The sequence below is a fragment of the Xenopus laevis genome, chromosome 4L (assembly GCF_017654675.1).
Source record: "Xenopus laevis strain J_2021 chromosome 4L, Xenopus_laevis_v10.1, whole genome shotgun sequence".
NCBI lineage: Eukaryota > Metazoa > Chordata > Amphibia > Anura > Pipidae > Xenopus > Xenopus laevis.
In genome coordinates, this window is record NC_054377.1 from 128,632,389 (window position 1) to 128,654,402 (window position 22,014).

Sequence of the window (22,014 nt, forward strand, 5' to 3'; positions counted from 1 at the left end):
ATGTTTGCCATGGAAAAAAACTGTAGGCTTTAATCCTCACACTATTATCTGATTGTGGTAATCTGCCTATTGTAATGTGCTGAGGTTGCTATATCATAATGTGTCATGTATATCAGCTACGCTGCTTTTTCTCCCAGTTTTAAAAATCCTGTAATATGTTAATGGGGATATGTTGAATTAACTGCCTGTTGTGATGTAGGTGTACCTGAAAAGTGCCAGTGCTCTAATTACTGTTTTACAGGTCCCCAGACAGGTGCACATCAATAAAACATTATAAAGTTATGGTGACTCCGCTTGATGCCTGCTGTAGTGACTAGCCCTATACTGGCTGTGTATGGACCAGGGGGTCATGTGGATTAGCATGACAGAAAAGCGGGTTACACATGACTTTAAGGGGCAAATTTACTAACCTTTCGAAAATTCGCCAGCGACAGCTTCGCTCACAGCGCAACACTTCGCCAGGCGTAGATTCACCAGGACCAGGATTCACTAAAATCCGAAGTTGAGTCCAGGGCGCCGAACGCTGGCGAAGTAGCTATAGCGTTGCTGCGGCAAGCAAATCGAAGTTGCGCTAGCGTTGGCTAATTTGCATACGGCGGGAAGTTCATGTTGAATGGACGTATATGTTGCAGCAAATACATTACACTACACAAGCCTGGGAAAACGTTAATAAAATAAAATAGAGTTGTTATATTGCCCTACACATGAGCCCAGTGTATAGTTTATGTGCCATATGTTAGGAAATGTAGGGGGGAAGGCGGTTACCCCAAAAAAATGTAACGCTATTTTTCAACCTATCACCGTGAAAAATGAAAAGTCGCCAGTGTTTTTTGGGACTTAGAATAATTTTCCCGCAAAATATAAAAAATGCTCCAGTCCAGGGTACAGTTTGCTGAGCAGTGTAGCACATCTTTTCCAGTCCATTGGGCTTTCCTCCTTCGTCTTGGGTGAGCGAATAAACAGCACATCTCCTTGTATTTTTCCCAGGATATTCAATAAAATACACAATGGGGCAGATTTACTAAATGGGGAAGCGGCCGTCGCTAGTGAAAATTCGCATAAATCCCATCTGCAGGGAGATCGCCAACAAGCATAGTGAAAGAATTCATCGCTAACAAAGTTTCATGCAATAACGCCAGGCACATTTTTGCTCTTGTAAATGATCGTTACTCTGCAAATTCAACAGAACGTTACCTCTTTCGCCAGAGTTTCCTTCGCCTGCTTAGACCAGGCGAACTGATAAGACGAAGCTACATCTTCCACCATCTTATGTTAGTGACATCATATCCTATGAGCCAAAAAGTCATAAAAATGATTAAAACACGCTGGTGTTTTTTCATATTTTAAAGTGGGATTATCTTTAAAAGTTGTAACTATTAAAAATGTTTGTATTTAACTTTTTTTTACCTTTTGAGGGGCATGCCACATTTGTTTTAGGGTGGGCTCATGTCTAGGGCATTAGAGGATCTCATTTGTCTTTATTTTGCTTCCTTGGATATTTATTTAATATATTAATATATATGACTTATATGTACCTGCCCTATTCAGATTGACCTAAGCGTAAGTGTACTAACAAAATTTCACTAAGCACAAATGAACATTAGCGTAAGTTTGGTCTGCAATGCTCACACTGCCGAATTAAGCCTTGGGAAACGTTGTCATCGTTCAACTACAGCAAATTTGTGCCCGATGAAGTGGCGCAGAGTGTGGCAGAGCATTTGCAGGCGAAAATTCGCCCTTTAGTGAATTTACCCCAATACCCCCCATAGACTCCCATTTTATATAATTTATCCAAACTTTTGAAAATAATTTCCTATTTCTCTGTTTTAATAAAACAGTAGCTTGTACTTGATCCCAGCTAAGATATAATTAATTCGTATTGGAAGGAAAACAATCATATTGTGTTTATTTAATGTTTACATGATTCTCTAGTAGACAAAGTATGAAGACCCAAATTATGGGAAGATCTGTTATCTGGAAAACCACTGGTCCAGAGCATTCTGGATAACAGGTCCCATACCTATACCAGTATTGTAGAAGAGCTGCAAATAAATAGAAGGCTATTCAGAATTCTTGGGACCTGTGGTTTTCTGGATAATAGATCTTTCCATAATTTAGTTCTTCATATCTTAAGTTTACTAGAAAATGATGTAAACATTAAATGAACCCAATAGGCTGATTTTGCTTCCAATAAGGATTAATGGAAAACTATAGCCCCCAAACCATGTAGGTCTCTATAAAAAGATATTGCTTAAAACAGCTCATATGTAAAAACCTGTTTCATGTAAATAAACAATTTTCATAATAATATACTTTTTTTTTAGTATGTGCCATTGGGTAATCATAAATAGAAAACTGCCATTTTAAAAAATAAGGGCCGCCCCCTGGGATCGTATGATTCACCGTGCACACATACAAACCAAACAAACTATACTTGTTAGGTCACATGAGCCAATTAACAGACAGAGTTGTGTCTTTCGCTTCCACACTTCTTCCTGTTACAGTTAGAGCTGCAGTATTTCTGGTCAGGTGATCTCTGCTCTGAGGCAGCACACAGACCATCATGAAATGGTGGTTCAAGGCAAGAGATGTAAAAGGGCAATATTTACTTAAATATATATTCCAGTTTGATAAGATTCTTTAATATGCCACTAAATATAATATAAACTATCTGTTGCTCAAGTATTCATTTTGGGGGGGTATAGTTTTCCTTTAATTATATCGTAGTTTGGATCAAGTACAAAATACGGTATTAACAAATTATTTGGGGAACAGGCAACATAAGCACTTGAGTATCATACACTTCGTCAGAAATGGACCAGATTAAATAAAAAAATTGTGTGTGTGCATTTTGATTCAAGGCAACACAATACTGATATAAGGGGAAAAGTCGAGCTTTAATAATACATTTCTCTGCAGCAACTTAAAAAAAGAATATTTTTTTTCCCAATTTAAAAGATGAATGGCTAGGGACACTGGTTAATCTACTTCCCTGCATTAGAAAACATAATCAAAGAGAAATGAATGTTAGAACAATGGAAGTGGACAACTAAATGAGGGATTTAATGAAGGGAAAGTTATCGGAGCTAATATAAGAAAGGAAATAGCTATCCAATGGCTAAAGGACATGACAAGATATAAGGCATCTGGGAGATTTTTGCAATAATTCTTTTCCAGGCCACTTTCAAACGAGAGAAACAAATAGCAGAGATGGGGCCATTAATTTCTTCTCCTCTCACACAGATTTAATTAGGAGGACTTAATTAGACTTGGCAGTATTGCTCAGAAGTGGATGAGGGATTACAGCTAGGGTGGTCTTATTCAAACAGCAGAGCATATAATCGGTAAGTGGAAAAGTAAACTGCCGGTGATCAAGACCATGAAGGGACACAGACCTAGAGGGGGTCAGAACAATGAAAGACAGCAAAGGGTCCATTAATTAGGGAGGTCATGTGTGTCTATCCTTCTGTTGTTTAATTATATAAATTTATATTTACTTAAAATAAAATTGGTCTTGGTCTTGCAGTGGGATGCACAGTTCAACAGCAGGAGGGACAACAGGTTGGAAATTCATTTATAAACAATAACTAACAATACATGTTACAAACATGCACCCATAAGTCGGTTTCTCAAATATGGTTCTCTCCCGAAATCCCTTGTTTGGCAGATGATTGTCATGCTGTTTGGAAGCCATTTGGGCACTTCATAAGGTTGATTTATACAGGAGTTGCCTTGTTAGACCAGAGGAAACCAGTCTGTGACTCACAGCACCAGTGAGCTGTTTGTGGCAGGAAAAAAAAGTTAGATTGAAGTCAAAAATAAAATATTGAATTTTTTAAGACATATTTGATACCATTTTATCAATTTTTCAGTATTCAAATCACAGAGAAACTTTATCAAGCTTCTTTCCAACACTAGAATATTTATGAAAAACTTACATAAGAGAAACTCAATCGTATTCCAATTATCTGAGCCTGTAAAAAATATTTTTAAAAACCTGAAAAATTAAATCACTTGAATTCTGAAAATGCACCTCTCATTGATTAGCTGCAAAATATTTTTTTTTAGAATTTGTGATGTTTTAGCTGTGATTATCTCAAATCACGTCACAAATGATCATGACTACAAAAGAAAGAAAACAGGAGAAATTTAAGGGCACTGAACCATAGGGGGTTATTTATCAAAGTCCGAATTTATCTCAATATTTTTGAAAAAAACTCAACTTATTAATTGACTCTACTCTACCAACTGAACCCCAAGAAATTATAAGAAGTTTTGTTCCTTTTGCTTGTGGTTTACTGGAATATACCAGAGGGACCTTTATAACAGTACAGGGTTATAAATCTGCACAGGTTATTTGGGCTTATTTATTAATACACTTTCCCGAAAATTTTGTTTGCAGGAAAAAATCCAATTTTTTTTCAGATTTCAGATTTTCATGATTTTTTCGGATTTTTCATCCGATTTTCAAGATTTTTTCAGATTTTTCGGCCGAATTTTTTTTTTTTTTGGGAAAGTGTATTAATAAATAATTTGATAAAAAATTAATAAAAAAATTTTGCGCGAAAACGCAGACAACTTCGGGGTATTGCCAGTGCACGTCAAAAAATCATCGGGACTTCTCCCATTGAATTATAAGCAACCTCGACAGTTTTGAGATGCCGGATTTTCAGATTCGGACTTTTCCATCCTCAGGGTTTAATAAATTCCGAAAAATCCATGATTTTTACAAAAAAAAAAAACACAATTTTTTTGTGATTTTTTCATTCGGAGTTTAGTAAATAGCCCCCTTACTGTTAAAAAGGTACCTCTGGTATAATCCAGTAAACCACAAGCAAAAGGAACAAAACTTCTTAACATTTCTTGGGGTTCAGTTGGTAGAGTAGAGTCCATAAATAAGTACAAAGCAGAATCTTGTCGGGTGACAAGGTGACTAATTGATAAAGAGAGACCCCCCCATTTATACATCAAGACCATGGTTACTATGACAATATAAGTAACTAACGCGGAAGGACATAAATATCCAGGTTGTAAGGTGTTCTGAACCATAAATATAACATGGTATCTGTATCTTCAGTACAACGCTAATAAAGTATAATTGAACTCATGTCTACTGAACGTCCTTTAAGTCTATAAAGATTTTCTCATTCATCCAGGTCATGATAAACAGTATATAGTTGAGTCTAAAACAACTGGCCTATCTAAGTAATCTTAAAAACATTTCACAGCTCATCGGAGTGGCTTCTTCAGTTAAACAGCTGATGAATGGTAAACCATTTTCAAAAAAACTTAGAAAGTCCAGTTGTTTTAGACTTAACTGATTTAGGCAAAAATTGGTGGAAGCTGGTATGGGTAATGATAATTGGAGTCTATTGGTGAGCTTGTTAGAATTAGATCAGATTTAATCGTTTATGGGGGAAGTTTGGACTACACAATAGATAATAGATATGGAATTCAGTCCTGTGTTTGATTGGTGAGCCTTACTTATGAGAAAGTGCTAGGAGGTCTTCAATGGATTTTTCCATAATATTGATGTTTGCACTGCATAATAAATATATTGTCTTAATAATGTATGAGTAAACATAACAATGAGGGGTGAATGAGATAACTAGGTCAGTGTGTGATATTACAGTTAAACTTAGTTTGAACATACATGGCGCATCAGTAGGGTGTAACGGGTTGCTGGAATTAACAATGGAATTTAGTGAAACTAAAAAAGGTGGCAAACATGCAAATAGTTCAGTTTTTTATTTTAAATTATTTTAAATTATGTCACTCTAATGAATTTCTTTACTAATTTTGAGTTTGACTCCTTGAAACAAATTTACTGTGTAGAATTTGTTAATCTGTAAATTGAGAGATATTGTCAAATCTTGTGTGTAAATAAGGGATACACCGAATTCAGGATTCGGTTTGGGATTCGGCCAGGATTCGGCCTTTTTCAGCAGGATTTGGCCGAATCCTTGTGCATGGCCGAACTGAATCCGAATCCTAATTTGCATATGTAAATTAGGTGTGGGAATGGAAAGCACGTAACTTTTTGTCACAAAACAAGGAAGTAAAAAACATTTTTCCCACCTTTGGGGTTTAATAAATCTTGAAAATTTTTAAAAATAATTTCCACAAAAAATGTTTGTTTTTGTCACAAAAAGCTCAACCAGACACATTTGTTGTTTAGTAAATAACCCCCTACGTGTTATTGTTAGGCACATAACATTTTGTTATGTTGCCATTGGTTTATCATTCTGAATATTCTCTTTATTGAAGAATTTATCATTTGTATAAATAAGACACCATTGCCGTTAGAAATGAATAATCCAAATGCAACACCGTAGATAATGCAAAGAATGTTCATACCCCCTAAAGAATAAGATTGATTATATTTTAATTTATGTTTTGATTCAAAAAATGCATATACATTTTATGAATGTTATCCTTCTTGCAAAAGATCTCTAATCAGCATTTCTCTGTCTCGTTTACAATAGGTGCCCCTGTCTCCTTCTCTCATTTCTACCAAAATTTACAGTACCAGCAATATGAAGTTTGATCACTCTTTCTTCTCCTGAATTTTACCCCTTTTCCCTTCAAAGCACAGGTATTACACCCCCTCTGATATTTCTGCTACTGAATCATTCATAAATGCCCTGATTCCGTTTTTTTTCCATCCGTTATTATTTCTTGTCTCAGAACAAATGGTTGGACCCACCTTGAATCCATACAAGATGCTGAACTGATGAATTCCTGCTCATCTTACTTTAGTTTCTTTTTATCAGTCCAGTTCCTTCTTATCTCTCGACTCCTGTAGGATAGATTCCCAGTCACTCATGCTCTAGTTGTGATTTCAAAATTCATCTCAAATATCTTCTGCAAAAGGATTTACCCTATCTATAATTCCAACTAGCTAAAACGTGAACTGTTTTTCCTAAAATGTGATAATCTTAAAAAACATGTAACATTCCACATATAACATTTTCACGTTCTTCTATTTTCTGTATTAATATCTGAATAGCATGAAAGGAAATCAACATAAAGAATAATCTGTAGAGCATAAACAACCCATGAAGACTATTATCCCCATATTGTCTGTACTCTCTTTCTTTTTCTTTGATGTCCCAATGTCTTGATGGGTTTTTCTCCTTGCTTTTCTGTCTAAATGTCAAAGAATTATATTAAAATACACATGCAATATAACCAAGATAATTCACGAAAACTGAAATAGATTTTAAATAAATGTTCCTCCTCCTAATGAGATTAAGATGGTGTTCCCCATCATGGAACAATACCAGCAACTGTTACATCCAGGAAGTAATTTATTTCCCCTTTCCTGATAGGATTGTTAATATATTCGCCATTCTTTTGGAGTGAGGTTGACTTTGATGGACAAATGTATATATATATTTTACAGAATTTTATTAAGAACTCTTTAGAGATGCCCTAGAGGCTTGACTTTAGAAATGCCAGGTTTCCAAAGAATATTCCTCAGAACTACTGTGGAACTCAAATGGTAAAGGTCAACTCCTGTCATTTCCCCTGTTAGTTCCACCATTCCAAGCCCATGTTCGTAATATGTACTTCTGCCTTGTAATTAAAATTATTATTTGTTAGACCACTCAAACAGTGTGGGAAGAATGTCTGCGCCATGACCTCAGGTCCTCATATCCAGTAAAGCTTTACAACTGTTCATGATGTTGGTAACTTGGTTCCCAAAGTGATTGATTTGTAACAGAAAACATGCAATGACTGCATAGCACATGAAATAATTATTTGTACAACATACTTGACCTCTATGCATTAAACAACGAGCAGTGCCATAAATCATGCAGTCATTTCTCTAGTCTGGTGACGTGAGCAAATCCAAACACAAAGAATGAGCTTACTATACCTGCCTAAATAGTGGTGGCAAACTCAATTCTCTTACTCAGGGGTAGGATGTTAGGAGTCCCAATGCAAAACTGCCTGTGATTAATTCCAACTAGAACTTACATTTAAGTTTGGGCTTTTTACTTATAACTATTAAATGAGTCAAGTGCTCAAGCACTAAGAAGTGCAATAATTGGTGGAGGAGAGCTGAGTCTTGAAGCTTGCACCAAATTTAGTGCAAGGTGCAAAGTGCAATCCCCAAGTGCTATAGAGCACTTGAGGATTGCTCTTTGCACCTTGCACTAAATTTGGTGCAAGCTTCAAGACGCAGCTCTCCTCCACCAATTATTGCTCCCTAACCTGTGTGCCTGAATGGTGGAACTATCTATAAATAGGGATGTAGCGAACGTCGGAAAAAAAGTTCGCGAACATATTCGCGAACTTGCGCAAAAACGCGAGCGGTTCGCGAACGGTTCGCGAACCCCATAGACTTCAATGGGAAGGCGAACTTTAACATCTAGAAAAGACATTTCTGGCCAGAAAAATGATTTTAAAGTTGTTTAAAGGGTGCAACGACCTGGACAGTGGCATGCCAGAGGGGGATCAAGGGCAAAAATGTATCTGAAAAATCTGCCTGTGTGTGCTTGGAAGAGATAGTGTAGGGGGAGAGCTGTTAGTGATTTCAGGGACAGATGATAGTAAGTTTGCTGGCTAGTAATCTGCTTGATACTGCTCTGTATTGGAGGGACAGAAGTCTGCAGGGATTTGAGGGACATTTTAGCTTAGGTAGCTTTGCTGGCTAGTAATCTGCTGTTCTCTTTAAACAACTGCCATACGTTGACCTTGTAGGCATTGTTTGCCCAGTTTTTTTGGACGCAGCCACTGAAGCACAGTTGCCAGAAAAAATATGCCATATAAATGCTGAAAATAGTCATTTTTCGCCATACGTTGACCTTGTAGACATTGTTTGCCCAGTTTTTTTGGACGCAGCCACTGAAGCACAGTTGCCAGAAAAATTATGCCATATAAATGCTGAAAATATAAATTTTTTTGGTTGCAGCCACTGAAGCACAGAGGCCAGAAAAATTATGCCATATAAATGCAGAAAATATGCATTTTTTTGGTCGCAGCCACTGAAGCACAGTTGACAGAAAAATTATGCCATATAAATGCTGAAAATATAAACTTTTTTGGTTGCAGCCACTGAAGCACAGAGGCCAGAAAAATTATGCCATATAAATGCAGAAAACATGCATTTTTTTGGTCGCAGCCACTGAAGCACAGTTGACAGAAAAATTATGCCATATAAATGCTGAAAATATAAATTTTTTTGGTTGCAGCCACTGAAGCACAGAGGCCAGAAAAATTATGCCATATAAATGCAGAAAATATGCATTTTTTTGGTCGCAGCCACTGAAGCACAGTTGCCAGAAAAAATATGCCATATAAATGCTGAAAATAGTCATTTTTTGCCATATACGTTGAGTCAACGTATGGCAAAAAATGACTATTTTCAGCATTTATATGGCATATTTTTTCTGGCCTCTGTGCTTCAGTGGCTGCGGCCAAAAAAACTGGGCAAATAATGCCTAAAAGGTCAACTTATACACTACTACAGCGATGGATACGGATTACGTAAAATATATTATGGCTGCTTGAAAAAAGTCACTCCGGTGTTTTTTCTGGAGACGGTAATATTATGGATATTTAGACAGAATGTGAACAAGGTCACACAGCTAGATGGCGGGTTGAAGAAAACACTGTGCAAATAATGCCTACAGGGCAAATAATGCCTAAAAGGTCAACTTATACACTACTACAGCGGTAGTAAAATAAAAAAAAGTAAAATAAAAAAAAAATGAATATTAAAAAAAAAAATTAAAGTTGGTGCTGCTGAACTACTAGGAGCAGCAGATTAGCACACCAGTCCCACTCCCCAACACTGCTAGACTAATAGCACTGGGCTCTTATAGTAGTAGTAGTAGTAGTAGTAGTAAAACAACAAAAAAATAAATAAAAGCAGTCCTTACAAGGACTACTGTTATTGCAGCAGTCAGCAGATGAGATCAGAAGCAGGACAGCTGCCCACTGCAGCTACATACAGAGCACTGCAGTAGAAGGTAGATTACTAGCCAGCAAAGCTACCTAAGCTTAAATGTCCCTCAAACCCCTGCAGACTTCTGTCCCTCCAATAACAGAGCAGTATCAAAACGATTACTAGCCAGCAAACTTTCAACTGTCCCTGAAATCACTAACAGGCAGCAGCTCTCTCCCTACACTATCTCTTCAGCACACACAGGCAGAGTGAAAAAACGCTGCAGGGCTTCGGTTTTTATAGGGAAGGGGAGTGGTCCAGGGGAGAGCTTCCTGATTGGCTGCCATGTACCTGCTGGTCTGGGGTGAGAGGGCAAAAAAAAGCGCCAACAATGGCGAACCCAAAATGGCGAACGTCGCGCGACGTTCGCGAACTTCCGGCGAGCGCGAACACCCGATGTTCGCGCGAACAAGTTCGCCGGCGAACAGTTCGCGACATCTCTATCTATAAACCCTATCTATGGTGGAACCATCTAGGAACACTAATGTGGGGTTGATTTGCATCTGTTTTTTGCACCTTTCACCCTGCCCCACAATCAGGGCCACCATTAGAAATCACCCCCACACCACAGTCAAAAAAACACAAATACATGAGCATGTATTGGCAGCGAGCCCTCTTCCTACAAGTTAAAAAAATTATTGGTGGCCGGAGCCAAACCTCCCAAAAGGATTTATGTTGAATTAGTGTGACATTTTAGTGAGAGTTGAAATAATATATCACATGGAATGGTGAAGAGAAGTACTCAGCCTTCCTTATATTTGCTCTTTATCCTATCATTTGTTATCTTAAACTTAATTTTTCCATTGTCATCACAAATAACATTCAGTAGCGGAAACATACAATTTTCCCTTGCTCTGTCTTTTTATGATTTTCCCATCCTATTTTTAAATCCTTGAGATCCCTCTGCGTGTTACCAGTTTCCCTATGCACGCTGAGAGGTGTCGCAGAGGTCACTGCATCTGTAAATGGCAAATGTGGTTTTGCTGATTCAGTCTAGTTCATGCAGAGATTTGGCTGCCAACTGCAGCATGCAATAAATTCACACATATTTAGCAGACATTAGCCTACACAAACAATGGATACAAATGTATAGAGGAGCAGGGGAAATGCGGAGGATGCTCTATGGAGCATGGAAGACGCCAGGGAGAAATGTGAAGAATAAATTGACCAAATACTCTCAAAAGATGTCATTAGCTGCAGAAATATTCTCTTTAGCAATCAATTCTTCATTAGCAAAGGTAATAATATGGCATACCTCTATGCTGCTCTAACTAATAGGAGTTGTATATCTCAGCGCACATCTATTTCCCAATCAATAGTAATATTATGAAGATTACAGCGTGTCCAATGCCAGCGGGTAAGTGTTTGTGTTACATAGCTGAAAAATGTAGTTGAAAATGATCTTTTTACAGTGGGGAAAGTAGCAGTGATTACCACTGACATTAAGGGGCCGATTCACTAAATTCGAGTGAAGGATTCGAAGTAAAAAAACTTCGAATTTCGAAGTATTTTTTGGGCTACTTCGATCATCGACTACGACTACGACTTTGAATCGAAGGATTCGAATTAAAATCATTCGACTATTTGACCATTCGATAGTCGAAGTACTGTCTCTTTAAAAAAAGATATTCGAAGTCGAAGGATTTCAATTCCTAGTCGAATATCGAGGGTTAATTAACCCTCGATATTCGACCCTTAGTGAATCAGCCCCCAAATATCATGACCATGTGTAATATGAACGGCCACAGAGATTAACAAAACTGCAACATGTCAACGGGGTTACCGCAAAATTTACTGACAATATTACACAGTGACCTCACATTTACCCCAATAAGGAGCAAATTGCATAGGGAAGACAATATGCAGAATAGTGTATGGTGTATCCTATAAGATGATGCCAAGTTATTATGCTTTTTTCTGATTGCATATAATTTGTTTTGCTGCTATTGGTCTTCGCTTACATTTATATTGCCATTTTTTACTTTGTTCTTTTTTCTGTTCTGAAGAAACATAGGAATTTATGACACTCATTAAATATCCATCCATGAACCCCATATTTTGTAAAGCAGGTCTACAAAGTTGAAGGAGAATGCAGCAAATCTCTTACAAACAATTCATGTTTATCTTATCTATGGGGAACAGAAAGGTAAGCTGGAAGGCTTTCAGTTTCTAGATATCCCAGACATGTTAACAAAGAGAATGCCAAGCATTGTGCAGACTATATCATGAACTCTAATGGGGGGAATGCCAAACAAAGCTGTTTCTGGTAAGAGGTAAAAGGCAATATTTTTGACTCAAGCCCTCAGATCTTGAAATTTCAATAGAGGACGAAACCACCATACATGGTTCATAATGCCATGTTGATTCCAGTCCCTGTATTACTATAGGGAGCCAGGCAAGAGGGAAAATTCTATGATAGAGGTTCTTAAAATATGTGACTGTCTTCCTGCTGGACAATGAACCCCAGTTAGGACAATACCACTATTTGTGCTGCATATCTCCATGCTGAGCCCCATCAATAGTAGGGTTTTGCTGATTCAGTCTAGTTTATGCAGAGATATGGCTGCCAACTGTGGCATGCAATTAATTCACACATATTTACAAATGTATAGAGGAGCAGGGGAAATTCTGAGGATGCTCTATGGAGCTTGGAAAACGCCGGAGAGAATAAATTGACAAAATACTCTCAAAAGATATCATTAGCAGCAGAAATATTCTCTTTGGCAATCAATTCTTCATTAGCAAAGGTAATAATATGGCATAAGGTACCTCTATGCTGCTCTAACTAAGAGGAGTTGTATATCTCAGCGCACATCTATTTCCCAATCAATAGTAATATTATGAAGATTACAATGTGTCCAATGCCATCGGGTGGGGCAAGAGAAAAAACCTAAGACAGTGGTTTCTACAATATGTGACTGTCTCCCTGAAAAAAATCAGTGAATGGAGGACACCCCAAAGGCCAGTTAGTGTGAGGCTTAAATATGTTCTAATTTGTCGTTCCTGTTGCTCCCAGAGAAGAAATGCTGGATGTTTATACAATAATAATAATATGAATAGCCTCAACCAAATGTTGCTCCAAAAAATGTGGCATGAACCTACACCTCTGTTTTAAGAAGTTTGTCAGGGGTTAAAGACCAGCTGTTCTTTATATTTCAACAAACACTATATACACCTCAAATTACTTGAGGGTGGTGGTAAACATGGTACAGGTATAGGGCCTGTTATCCAGAATGCTCAGGACCTTGGGCTTTCTGGATAACTTGGATCTCCATACCTTAAGTCAACCAAAATATAATTTAAATGTTAATTAAACAAAATAGGATTGTTTTGCTTTCAATAAGGATTAATAATAATAATGAGTAAAAAAATATAATTTTTTGTAATAACTTTTATTATTATGGCCATTCTATAACAAACTTAGAGGCATATTTATCAAGAGTTGAATTTCAAATTCAAGTTTTTTTTAACTCACATGAATTCCAATTTACTCGAAATTCAAATATTAGACTATTTATTAATAAAATCGAAAATGTATGTTAATTTAATCAATTCAAAAACTCAAATTAGTCACTGCACCTCTTCCATTGACTTATACAGTAATTTGGAAGGTTTTAGGTGGCGAATAGTTGAATTATTAAAGGGCCAGAGTATGATAAATCTTGAAAATCGAATTAGATTTTTTTTAAAAAACTTGAACCGAGTCTTGATAATTGCCTAGCCGAAATTGACAGTGTTGACCATAAAAAACAATTCAAATTCAAATTTGAATTTTCATTTCGACCCTTAATAAATCTGCCCCTAAAAGTTAACTTAAAGGAGAAGCAAACCCTGAAGTTATAAAAAACCCTACCTGCCCTACATAGACCCCCCTCCCCCCCCAGCCTAAGTGTTCCCCCGGGCAAATGCCTCTAATTTTTTACTAACCCCTCAGTGCAGATTCAGGCATTGGATTTCACAAGCAAAGATTTGGTAATCTTCGGAATGAGACCAGCGCAGCGGCGCTTGCGCAATTTTCTGCTTCACGACAACTGCACATGCACAAAAACTCACAAAAATTGCAGACGCACCGTTCTCATTCCGGTGATTACTGAAGCGGCTGAAGATGGCGCCCGTGAATGCCGAAACCTGAATCTGAATTGAGGGGTAGGTAAAGAGTTAGAGGCATTTGCCGGGGTAACACTTAGGCTGGGGGGGAGGAGGGAGGGGGGTTTGCTTCTCCTTTAAAGGTTAACCACCCCTTTAATGTGCGGTGACACCAAGGTACTTTTCACCTCCTGTCCCTCATGAATGAAGCAATGCCAAACACAGACAAGACTATATGGTTTTGAGCAGCCTCAGGCCTATCACCTGCAATAGCAGAAGGCATGTTGTAAATGACCCCTACAGAGCGTTACTGTCTTCAAAGGGCATGTAAAGGCAAAAAAATAAAATCCCATTTTTACTTTCTATAATGAAAAAGAAACCTATCTCCAATATACTTCAATTAAAAAATGTGTACCGTTTTTATAAGAAACCTGACTGCATGCAGTGATATTCTCCCTTCATTTACTGCTGTGGATAGGAATTGTCAGATGGTCCCTAACTGCTGAGCAGGGAAACAATCATACTTATGAACAGCAGGGGGAGCCCCCGCCTTACTTCCCAGCCATGCAGAACTCAAGAAGCTTTGTTTATGACGATCAATAAGCAGCCCAGACCACACTGAGCATGTGCATAGTCTTAGTCTTGCAAAGATGTTTAACAAAGTTACAAGATGGTGACCCCCTGTAGCCAACCTTAAAAGCATAAATCATTTGTTTGATTAGACTTGTGGTGCACTAAGTTCATGTTTATGTTTAGTATACAAAATACAGCATTTCTAGCCTTATTCTATTTTAGACTTTACATGCCCTTTAAGTCATATGATCCATGTCACCAGCTTTGTACCCATTATAATTATATTGTAGGAAAAAACAGGCCACACCTGCTGGAGCAGTAAATCCTTGTAAAACTTCACTTCAGTCAGCGGGAAATAAATGAATAGCTTTAATGTTTAAAGATAAGTCATGTTGTAACAATGTTCCTTCATGGTTATGTATTTTCCACCACTCTAATTAGATTTGTAATGTGACTGGAATACAAATGTAAATTCATCCAGGTACCAATATATTTAACTAAGTACGTCTGTGTGAAAAATGTTTTCGGTGTTATTTTCAGTGTATTGAATTTTTCTGATAATGTTATTTTCCAGCCATTTCCTGTTAGAATAGATTAGCTGAAGCCATTTCTGCCTTGGGGAGAGGGAAGTTAAGGTGATATAGATATCATGGCAAGGCCAGCATCAATGCTGAGGATTTTTTTTTGTTGTCAAACCTCCCAAAAATATACCCTCCTTACTAACACATTCAAAAAGACTTCACGTTCGGCTGAAAAGGCCAAAGTTAATCTATTATTGGCAAGTTAGCTTTAACATAACAACAGGTATGGGATGCCTAATTATGGCGCCTAATAACAGAAAGGCCATCTTCCATAGACTCTATTTTAATCAAATAATTCTATTTTTTAAAATGATTTCCTTTTTCTCTGTAATAATAAAACAGTAGCTTGTACTTGATCCAAACTAAGATATAATTAAGAAGAGAAGAAGGAGGCGGAGAACCAGATTGTAGATCTACTGTTGCTGATAATCTGTACTAAACTAGTAGTGCCATTAGGTTCCTGACATAAAATACCTCTAGACTGTTGAAAAATATTTGTTTTGTCAGCTACCCACAAGCTCTCTGCCAGATCAGTATTCAAGAATCCTTGATCCAACCAATCTCGTCCCCATCCAACGAATCCCACCCCCCACCTACTCACACCCATTTCGCAATTTTATTGTTGACCAGAACCCCCAGTATAACTGAGCCTCTGACAGAAGTAAGGTCTATCCCATCCAATAGTGTCTCTGCTTTGCATTAAGAATTACAATACAATTGCTGTTTTTATCTGTTGAGGCTTTAAGGTATTAATTTAGACGATTATGGCAAATTTCTTTCCCTCCTTCTTCTTCTTCTTATCGCTCCCACAAAGACACTTGCACACACATTCCTTCTGCTGTTTATCAAGCATTTAGAAACAGATGGAATGACATATTTCAAAAGATATTACATGGCTTTTTTGGCTTCAAATTCTATTCATTTCAATGACACAATTATTTGTACACACAATTATACAGCCCACAATGCAAACACTGATTAATATATACATATACCTATAGGTTTACTTAGAAACACATGCCCCTTGTATCATCTACCCTATACTCACCTAATTAGCTGACAGTTGAAATACAAGACACAAGTCATCTTTTGGACTGATACTGCGCACAGCTTTATTGTGTACAAACAAGGGCAATCAACCGATCATTCAGTACATAATAAAAACATACATGTAAATGCTTACATTCATATGTTTAACAATAACAATGAAACATCTGACATATAAATCACAACCAGCTGTGACCACCCACCTTATTGTTTAAGACACTACCCCAACATATACCTGCTCATAGCACCAGCTAAAACCTTGGCAAGCTGACAAGGACCCACCAAGAGAGCCTTTAAAAGGACCAATTGGTTGCACCTTCGTGTTAACATCCCCACAATTCTTAGCTGACTGACCAATACCCACAACCCTTCAAATCCACATGAGAGACACCTACGAAAAACAAAAAACAAGAAAATCCTCCCCCTGTTCTATAGGAGGGTGGGAAGGGGCATTACTTTGTGCTGGCCAACCTAAATGGAGGTCTGCTCCTTCTGACTTAGTCCTAAATAGCTCCCAACTCCACCCCTCAATGCTAATCTCCTCTATACTAATCATGGGACACTTCAAGAGGCAGAGCAGGGTCAGGCTGCACCTCAACCAAGGCCTGCTTCTATCCATTGCTTAAGGTGTCCATACTTGGTAAGATTTGGTTGTTTGGTGAAGTCGCCAAATGAGCAAATCATTCCCTCAATATGTCCACCTTGGGTGGGCGATTTCGTGCTAAAGTCAAAGTAAGGACCACATCAATGAGCTAGAAAAATTAAGCCTGCCTGATCGACATTAGGTTGATTTTTGGCCAGATATCGATTGGGGAGGTGTGACGTTAGGTATCCTGAACCCAGAACAAACCCCAAGGTCACGGTCACGGCTCACTGTTCTGCCTTTAACAACCACCTATCACTTTGGGAGGAGTCCTTCACTACTCGGATGCCGACAGGTCTTAATGTAAGAGGACCAAGGAGAAGATTCTGGGCGAGCAAGGGAACGTACGTGCAAAGAGGCAAGAGCGTAGTTGGGGTCACAGGCCGAGTCAGAATACCAATCAGGCAGCACAGTAAAGAGTTGAGAGACAGGAGCGTAGTCCGAGTGCAGGCCGAGTTGGAATACCAATATAGTCGGTTTAAATCAGGATCCGGGAGAATGGTCAAATACAGGCAGGAGTCAGGACAGGCAGCAATAGGCAATAACATGGACAGGCAAGGTCAGACACAGGATAAACAACTAGAAGTGACACCCCAGGAACTACAAAGATAGACCTACATTGGGCAATAAACACTTATATTTGAATTTCATGCTGCAGCGGCGATCAAACCAGGAAGCAGCAAATAATGCGCGTCATTACTATTCAGACGCAAGGGAATGTGCATTGGCACTCATGGGGAGAAAAAGAATGTGGCTAGCGTCCCTGCCTTGGGTACAACGTGCGTCCCTGTTGCACCCTTGAGGTATATTGGTTGGGCGGCGCACTCCAGAGTCCTCTTAGAACAGAATCGCTCATTTTCAATTCAGCATTAGAACAGATTTCCTTTATTCACACATCTTGGTACACCAAATTATACAGCGCCATGAGGTCTGATGCATTTCGTGTCACTGCACTTCATCAGAGACCTCCCTGTTGCACCCCGCTAGGCCACCAGGTACTCTCCTTACAGAAGGCCTGTCGGAGGGCCCCATACACAGGCAGACCAGTCTATAGGACCCAAATCAGCAGCTTAAATCTGCCCTTGTATGGCCACCTTAACATCATCGTCAGAAGCACACCCTGAGGCCTATCAATTAAAAAACAAGAAAAATAAGAAAAATTTGTCCATTTTAGGTTAAATCCCTGTGCATTTTTACAAAAATGCAGATTCTGCCTGGTGACTTAGGTGGTGCTCTATCTGGGAAATCTGTTGCTCAGGGGTTCCTATTACAGGCAGAACAAGAAGGGAATCAGATAGCACTCACGCATGCAAAATTTGCTAAATACGTTTGGTTCATTGAGATCTCCACACAATGTTTCAAGGGATCTACCCCCTTTCTCAAGTGTTCTCCTAAATCCCAGTGGATTTCTACCACTTGTGATCATGGCAGGCAATTTATACTGAATAATATGGGATGATTTACATTTTTTTTATTCCCCTTCAAAATGCATGATTCTTCCTGTAACTATGTCAGCATTCGGCAGCACTGCTGTTCCTGAACTATGGCTCCCAGCATCCCTCAACAGTGGTTGCTTTTCCTCTGATTTCGGGGGGGGGGGTACTTGCCATTCCTGCATTGGGTTTTATTAACTCTGCAGTGATGCCTTCCACTTCCCATTCATTCTATTTCATGCTCGTGCCATACTTTGTTTCACTGCAGTGTAAATGCAATGCCAGTTTCCATCATTGTGTTACTGTGCCTGTGTGATTGCTCTCTTGTCTGCCCACTGTACACTTCACTTCTCCTTTATTCCTTAGCATTCTGCCTGCTGTGCTCACTCCATGCTGTGCCTGCATTATTTATACGCAGCCTCAGAAATGGAATATTTCCCATTTAAATTGCACGAGAATGTAAATGCTTGTTCTTTTATTGCAATTATATTAAAGCCAAAACAAAATGTAAACAGCATATTAATAATCTGTACAGCACAGTAATAAAGGATTAATGACCTGACAAAGACCTGGGCCACGGCATGGGCTCATTTAATCAGCTCGTGTTAAGGGAAAGCATGCACCGACCCAGCATTTGCCAGCAGTCTGGAAACAGAAAATATATTCTTTTATTAACCAACCAAAAGTGAAAACATGTATTCATTTAGACTTAGGTATTGGGTTATGTAATAAAAGGCACTATATCTGCCCAGGAGCAGTAACCCATGATGGCCAAGTCAGTAAAGTCACATGCATAAAAATTGTTGCGCATCAAGATTATTCGGACACCCATTGACTTTAATGCATTTGGACATTTGTATAAAAAGTGTCGGGAATTGACACTGGTCAAAATAATTTGGATACACATTAACTTCAATGTGTTTCTCAAATTTTTTGCCGCTTTGCTAAATTCTCAAATTTTTCAGCAAAGCGAAACGGGACAAATTCGCCAATCTCTAGTTACCAGTCAGAACCAGGTCTAACCGAAATCATTTAATCAAATGAATTAAGTTTCACGGACAGAAATACCTTAGTGCTCCATGGTCCCTGAGCTTCTCCCTCCTAAACCTTTGTGGCTCATTAGATTTACCCTCTTTGACATTGGATTGGTTGTTCTGGCTTAATAGACCAGCAGCTCCCCAAACGTTCTTCAGTGTTGCAGTTGTGTCATTGTGTTCAGCTTCAAAGAATTGTTTGTCTTCAGATGTAAATTTTAGGGTACTTTAAGTACTTTTTTACACTTGTGGATATTCCCTCTGTGTTATGTGGTTTCCTTTACCTGCCCATGTGCACAATTTAGTGGTATTGTATTATGCTTAGAAAAACTTATTTTGTGGCAGAGATATAGTGATATAAATCATAATCTCCTTTAATTACCATACTACTGGCCACCAATATCTTTTTTTATCAAGGGGTTATTTAAATTAACGTTTAGTATGATGTAGAGAGTGATATTCCGAGACAATTTGCAATTGGTTTTAATTTTTTTTATAATTTGTGGTTTTTGAGTTATTTGGCTTTTAATTCAGCAGCTCCCCTGTTTGCAATTTCAGCAATCTTGTTGCTAGGGTCCAAATTACCCTAGTAACCATGAGATGACAATTAAAAGACTGGACTATGAGTAGAAAAGGGCCTAAGGAAAAAAAAAGTAGCAATCATAATACATTTACAGCCTTACAGAGCATTTGTTTTTAGATGGGGTCAGTGACCCTTATTTGAAAGCCGGAAAGAGTAAGAAGAAAAAGGCAAATAATTAAAAAACTATAAAAAGAAAACATGAAGACCAATTGAAAAGTTGCTTAGAATTGGCTATTCAATAACATACTAAAAGTTAACTTAAAGGTGAACAAACCCTTTAAATAGAAAGAAAAGCTACATATAGGGGCAGATTTATCAAGGGTCGAATTTCGAAGTGATAAATACTTAGAAATTCGACCATCGAATGGCTTTACTTCGACTTCGAAGTTGACGTTTTTTTCACAGAATTTGACAGTTTTGCGGTCAAAGTAAAATCATTCTATCGAACAATGAAGTCCTTCAAATCGAATGATACGAAGTATTTCATACAACGATCAAACGATTTTTCTTCGAATTCAAAAAACGTCGAAAAATGCTCTAGAAGGTCCCCATAGGCTAACATAGCACTTCGGCAGGTTTAATTTGGCAAAGTATTGAAGTCGAAGTTTTTTAAAGATACAGTACTTTGATTATCGAATGGTCGACTATTCAAAGTATTTTTACTTTAGATCAAATTCGAAGTCGAAGTCATAGTAGCCTATTCGATGGTCGAAGTATCCAAAAAATTACTTTGAATTTCGAATTTTTTTACTTCGAAATTCCCTCAAATTCACTTCGACCCTTGATAAATCTGCCCCTAATTGTGATGGGTGAATAAAGAATAAAGTTGCCCAAAGTTTCGCCATAAAGGCAATTAATGTGCGAAACTGCAGCAACAATTCGCCGAAGAAAATTTGACGCGTGTCAAAATAGTCGCGCGCATAAAAATATCCGCTTGTCAAAATTATTCAGATGCCCATTGACTTTACTGTATTTGGACCACATAGTCGCCCGTATAAAATTATCAATAGTTTTAATGCGTTTCGCACAGATTCGCCCATCACTTTACATTAACATAGATACAGTGCCTGCACTTGCGTTTGTTCCTCAATCCAATCTCCATATGAATAACACTCACGGGGCTGACGGATTCAGCAACCAATGCATTTGCTCATCTTAAGAAAAACAAGAAGCATCGTTAGCAAATCGAATTCTGTGCTGTGCAAGATAACTAGGCATGAATGCAAAAACATAGCCCTTCTAAAATCACATTTCATAATAAAAAAAATGATGTGAAATGCGTATTTATTTAAATTAAATGTAAAAACTCTGAAACCAAAAGGATGGCTCATAGTCATGTCATATATAAAAACAAGTATAACATGCGAAAGTCCTTCATTGGGATGTAAATATAAGATTGAAATGAGATGTGACAGTAAGTAGGGAAGGGAGACAAAGATATGTTTGCTTACCTTCTAACAGCTGGGACAAATGACCCTCCTGATTCAAATTAGATACTGTCTGCTGATGCAATCACGTCCGCTTCACTCATTCGCTTCGTTTCAGGTCGGGTCACTGGGAGAATAGCGCTAGGTCTGCTCGACTGATGCATTTATGCCCGACCGGTGATTAGCGACTTGTGTGATACTTGGTGGGGAAAACATTTCATATGATTCATTAAAATATTCATTGCTTAATTCTTTCTGCTCAAAACATGACATGCCCATTTGAATTCAAGGATTCATTTTGATAGCAACAGCACATAAGCCTTGCAGGATCTTGTGTTAAACATAAAAATATGTTGTGAGCAAGTGCTAGTTTTCTGTAGATTTATATTTAAAGGGCACCTGTCGCCCAGACATAAAAAACTGTATAATAAAAAGGTCCTTGCGAATTAAACACAAAACCCACACTCTATTTTTAATTAAAATGTCCATACCTGTCATAAATGTATTTAAAAATCTGAACTGTCAATCATAAATTGCCTGCCCTGCCTTTATGCCTATGACATAGAGGCGGGGCAGGCAATTACTTTCACTTTCAATTCTGCACTTAGATGTCATTGCAGCCTTCTTATCCCCCCTCCTCAAGGTCTATAAT

At 38.1% G+C, this 22,014-nt stretch overlaps 1 long non-coding RNA gene across 1 annotated transcript; it reads right to left on the bottom strand.

Moving 5' to 3' along the window:
• Window positions 1–3,444: 3,444 nt before the first annotated feature.
• On the bottom strand, window positions 3,445–21,667 carry LOC121403115. The gene is made up of 3 exons (XR_005967061.1): window positions 21,387–21,667; window positions 6,707–6,799; window positions 3,445–3,778 (listed from the first exon to the last, which is right to left on the bottom strand). It is a non-coding gene; the product is annotated as an uncharacterized LOC121403115 (long non-coding RNA).
• Between the last annotated feature and the right edge of the window lie 347 nt (window positions 21,668–22,014).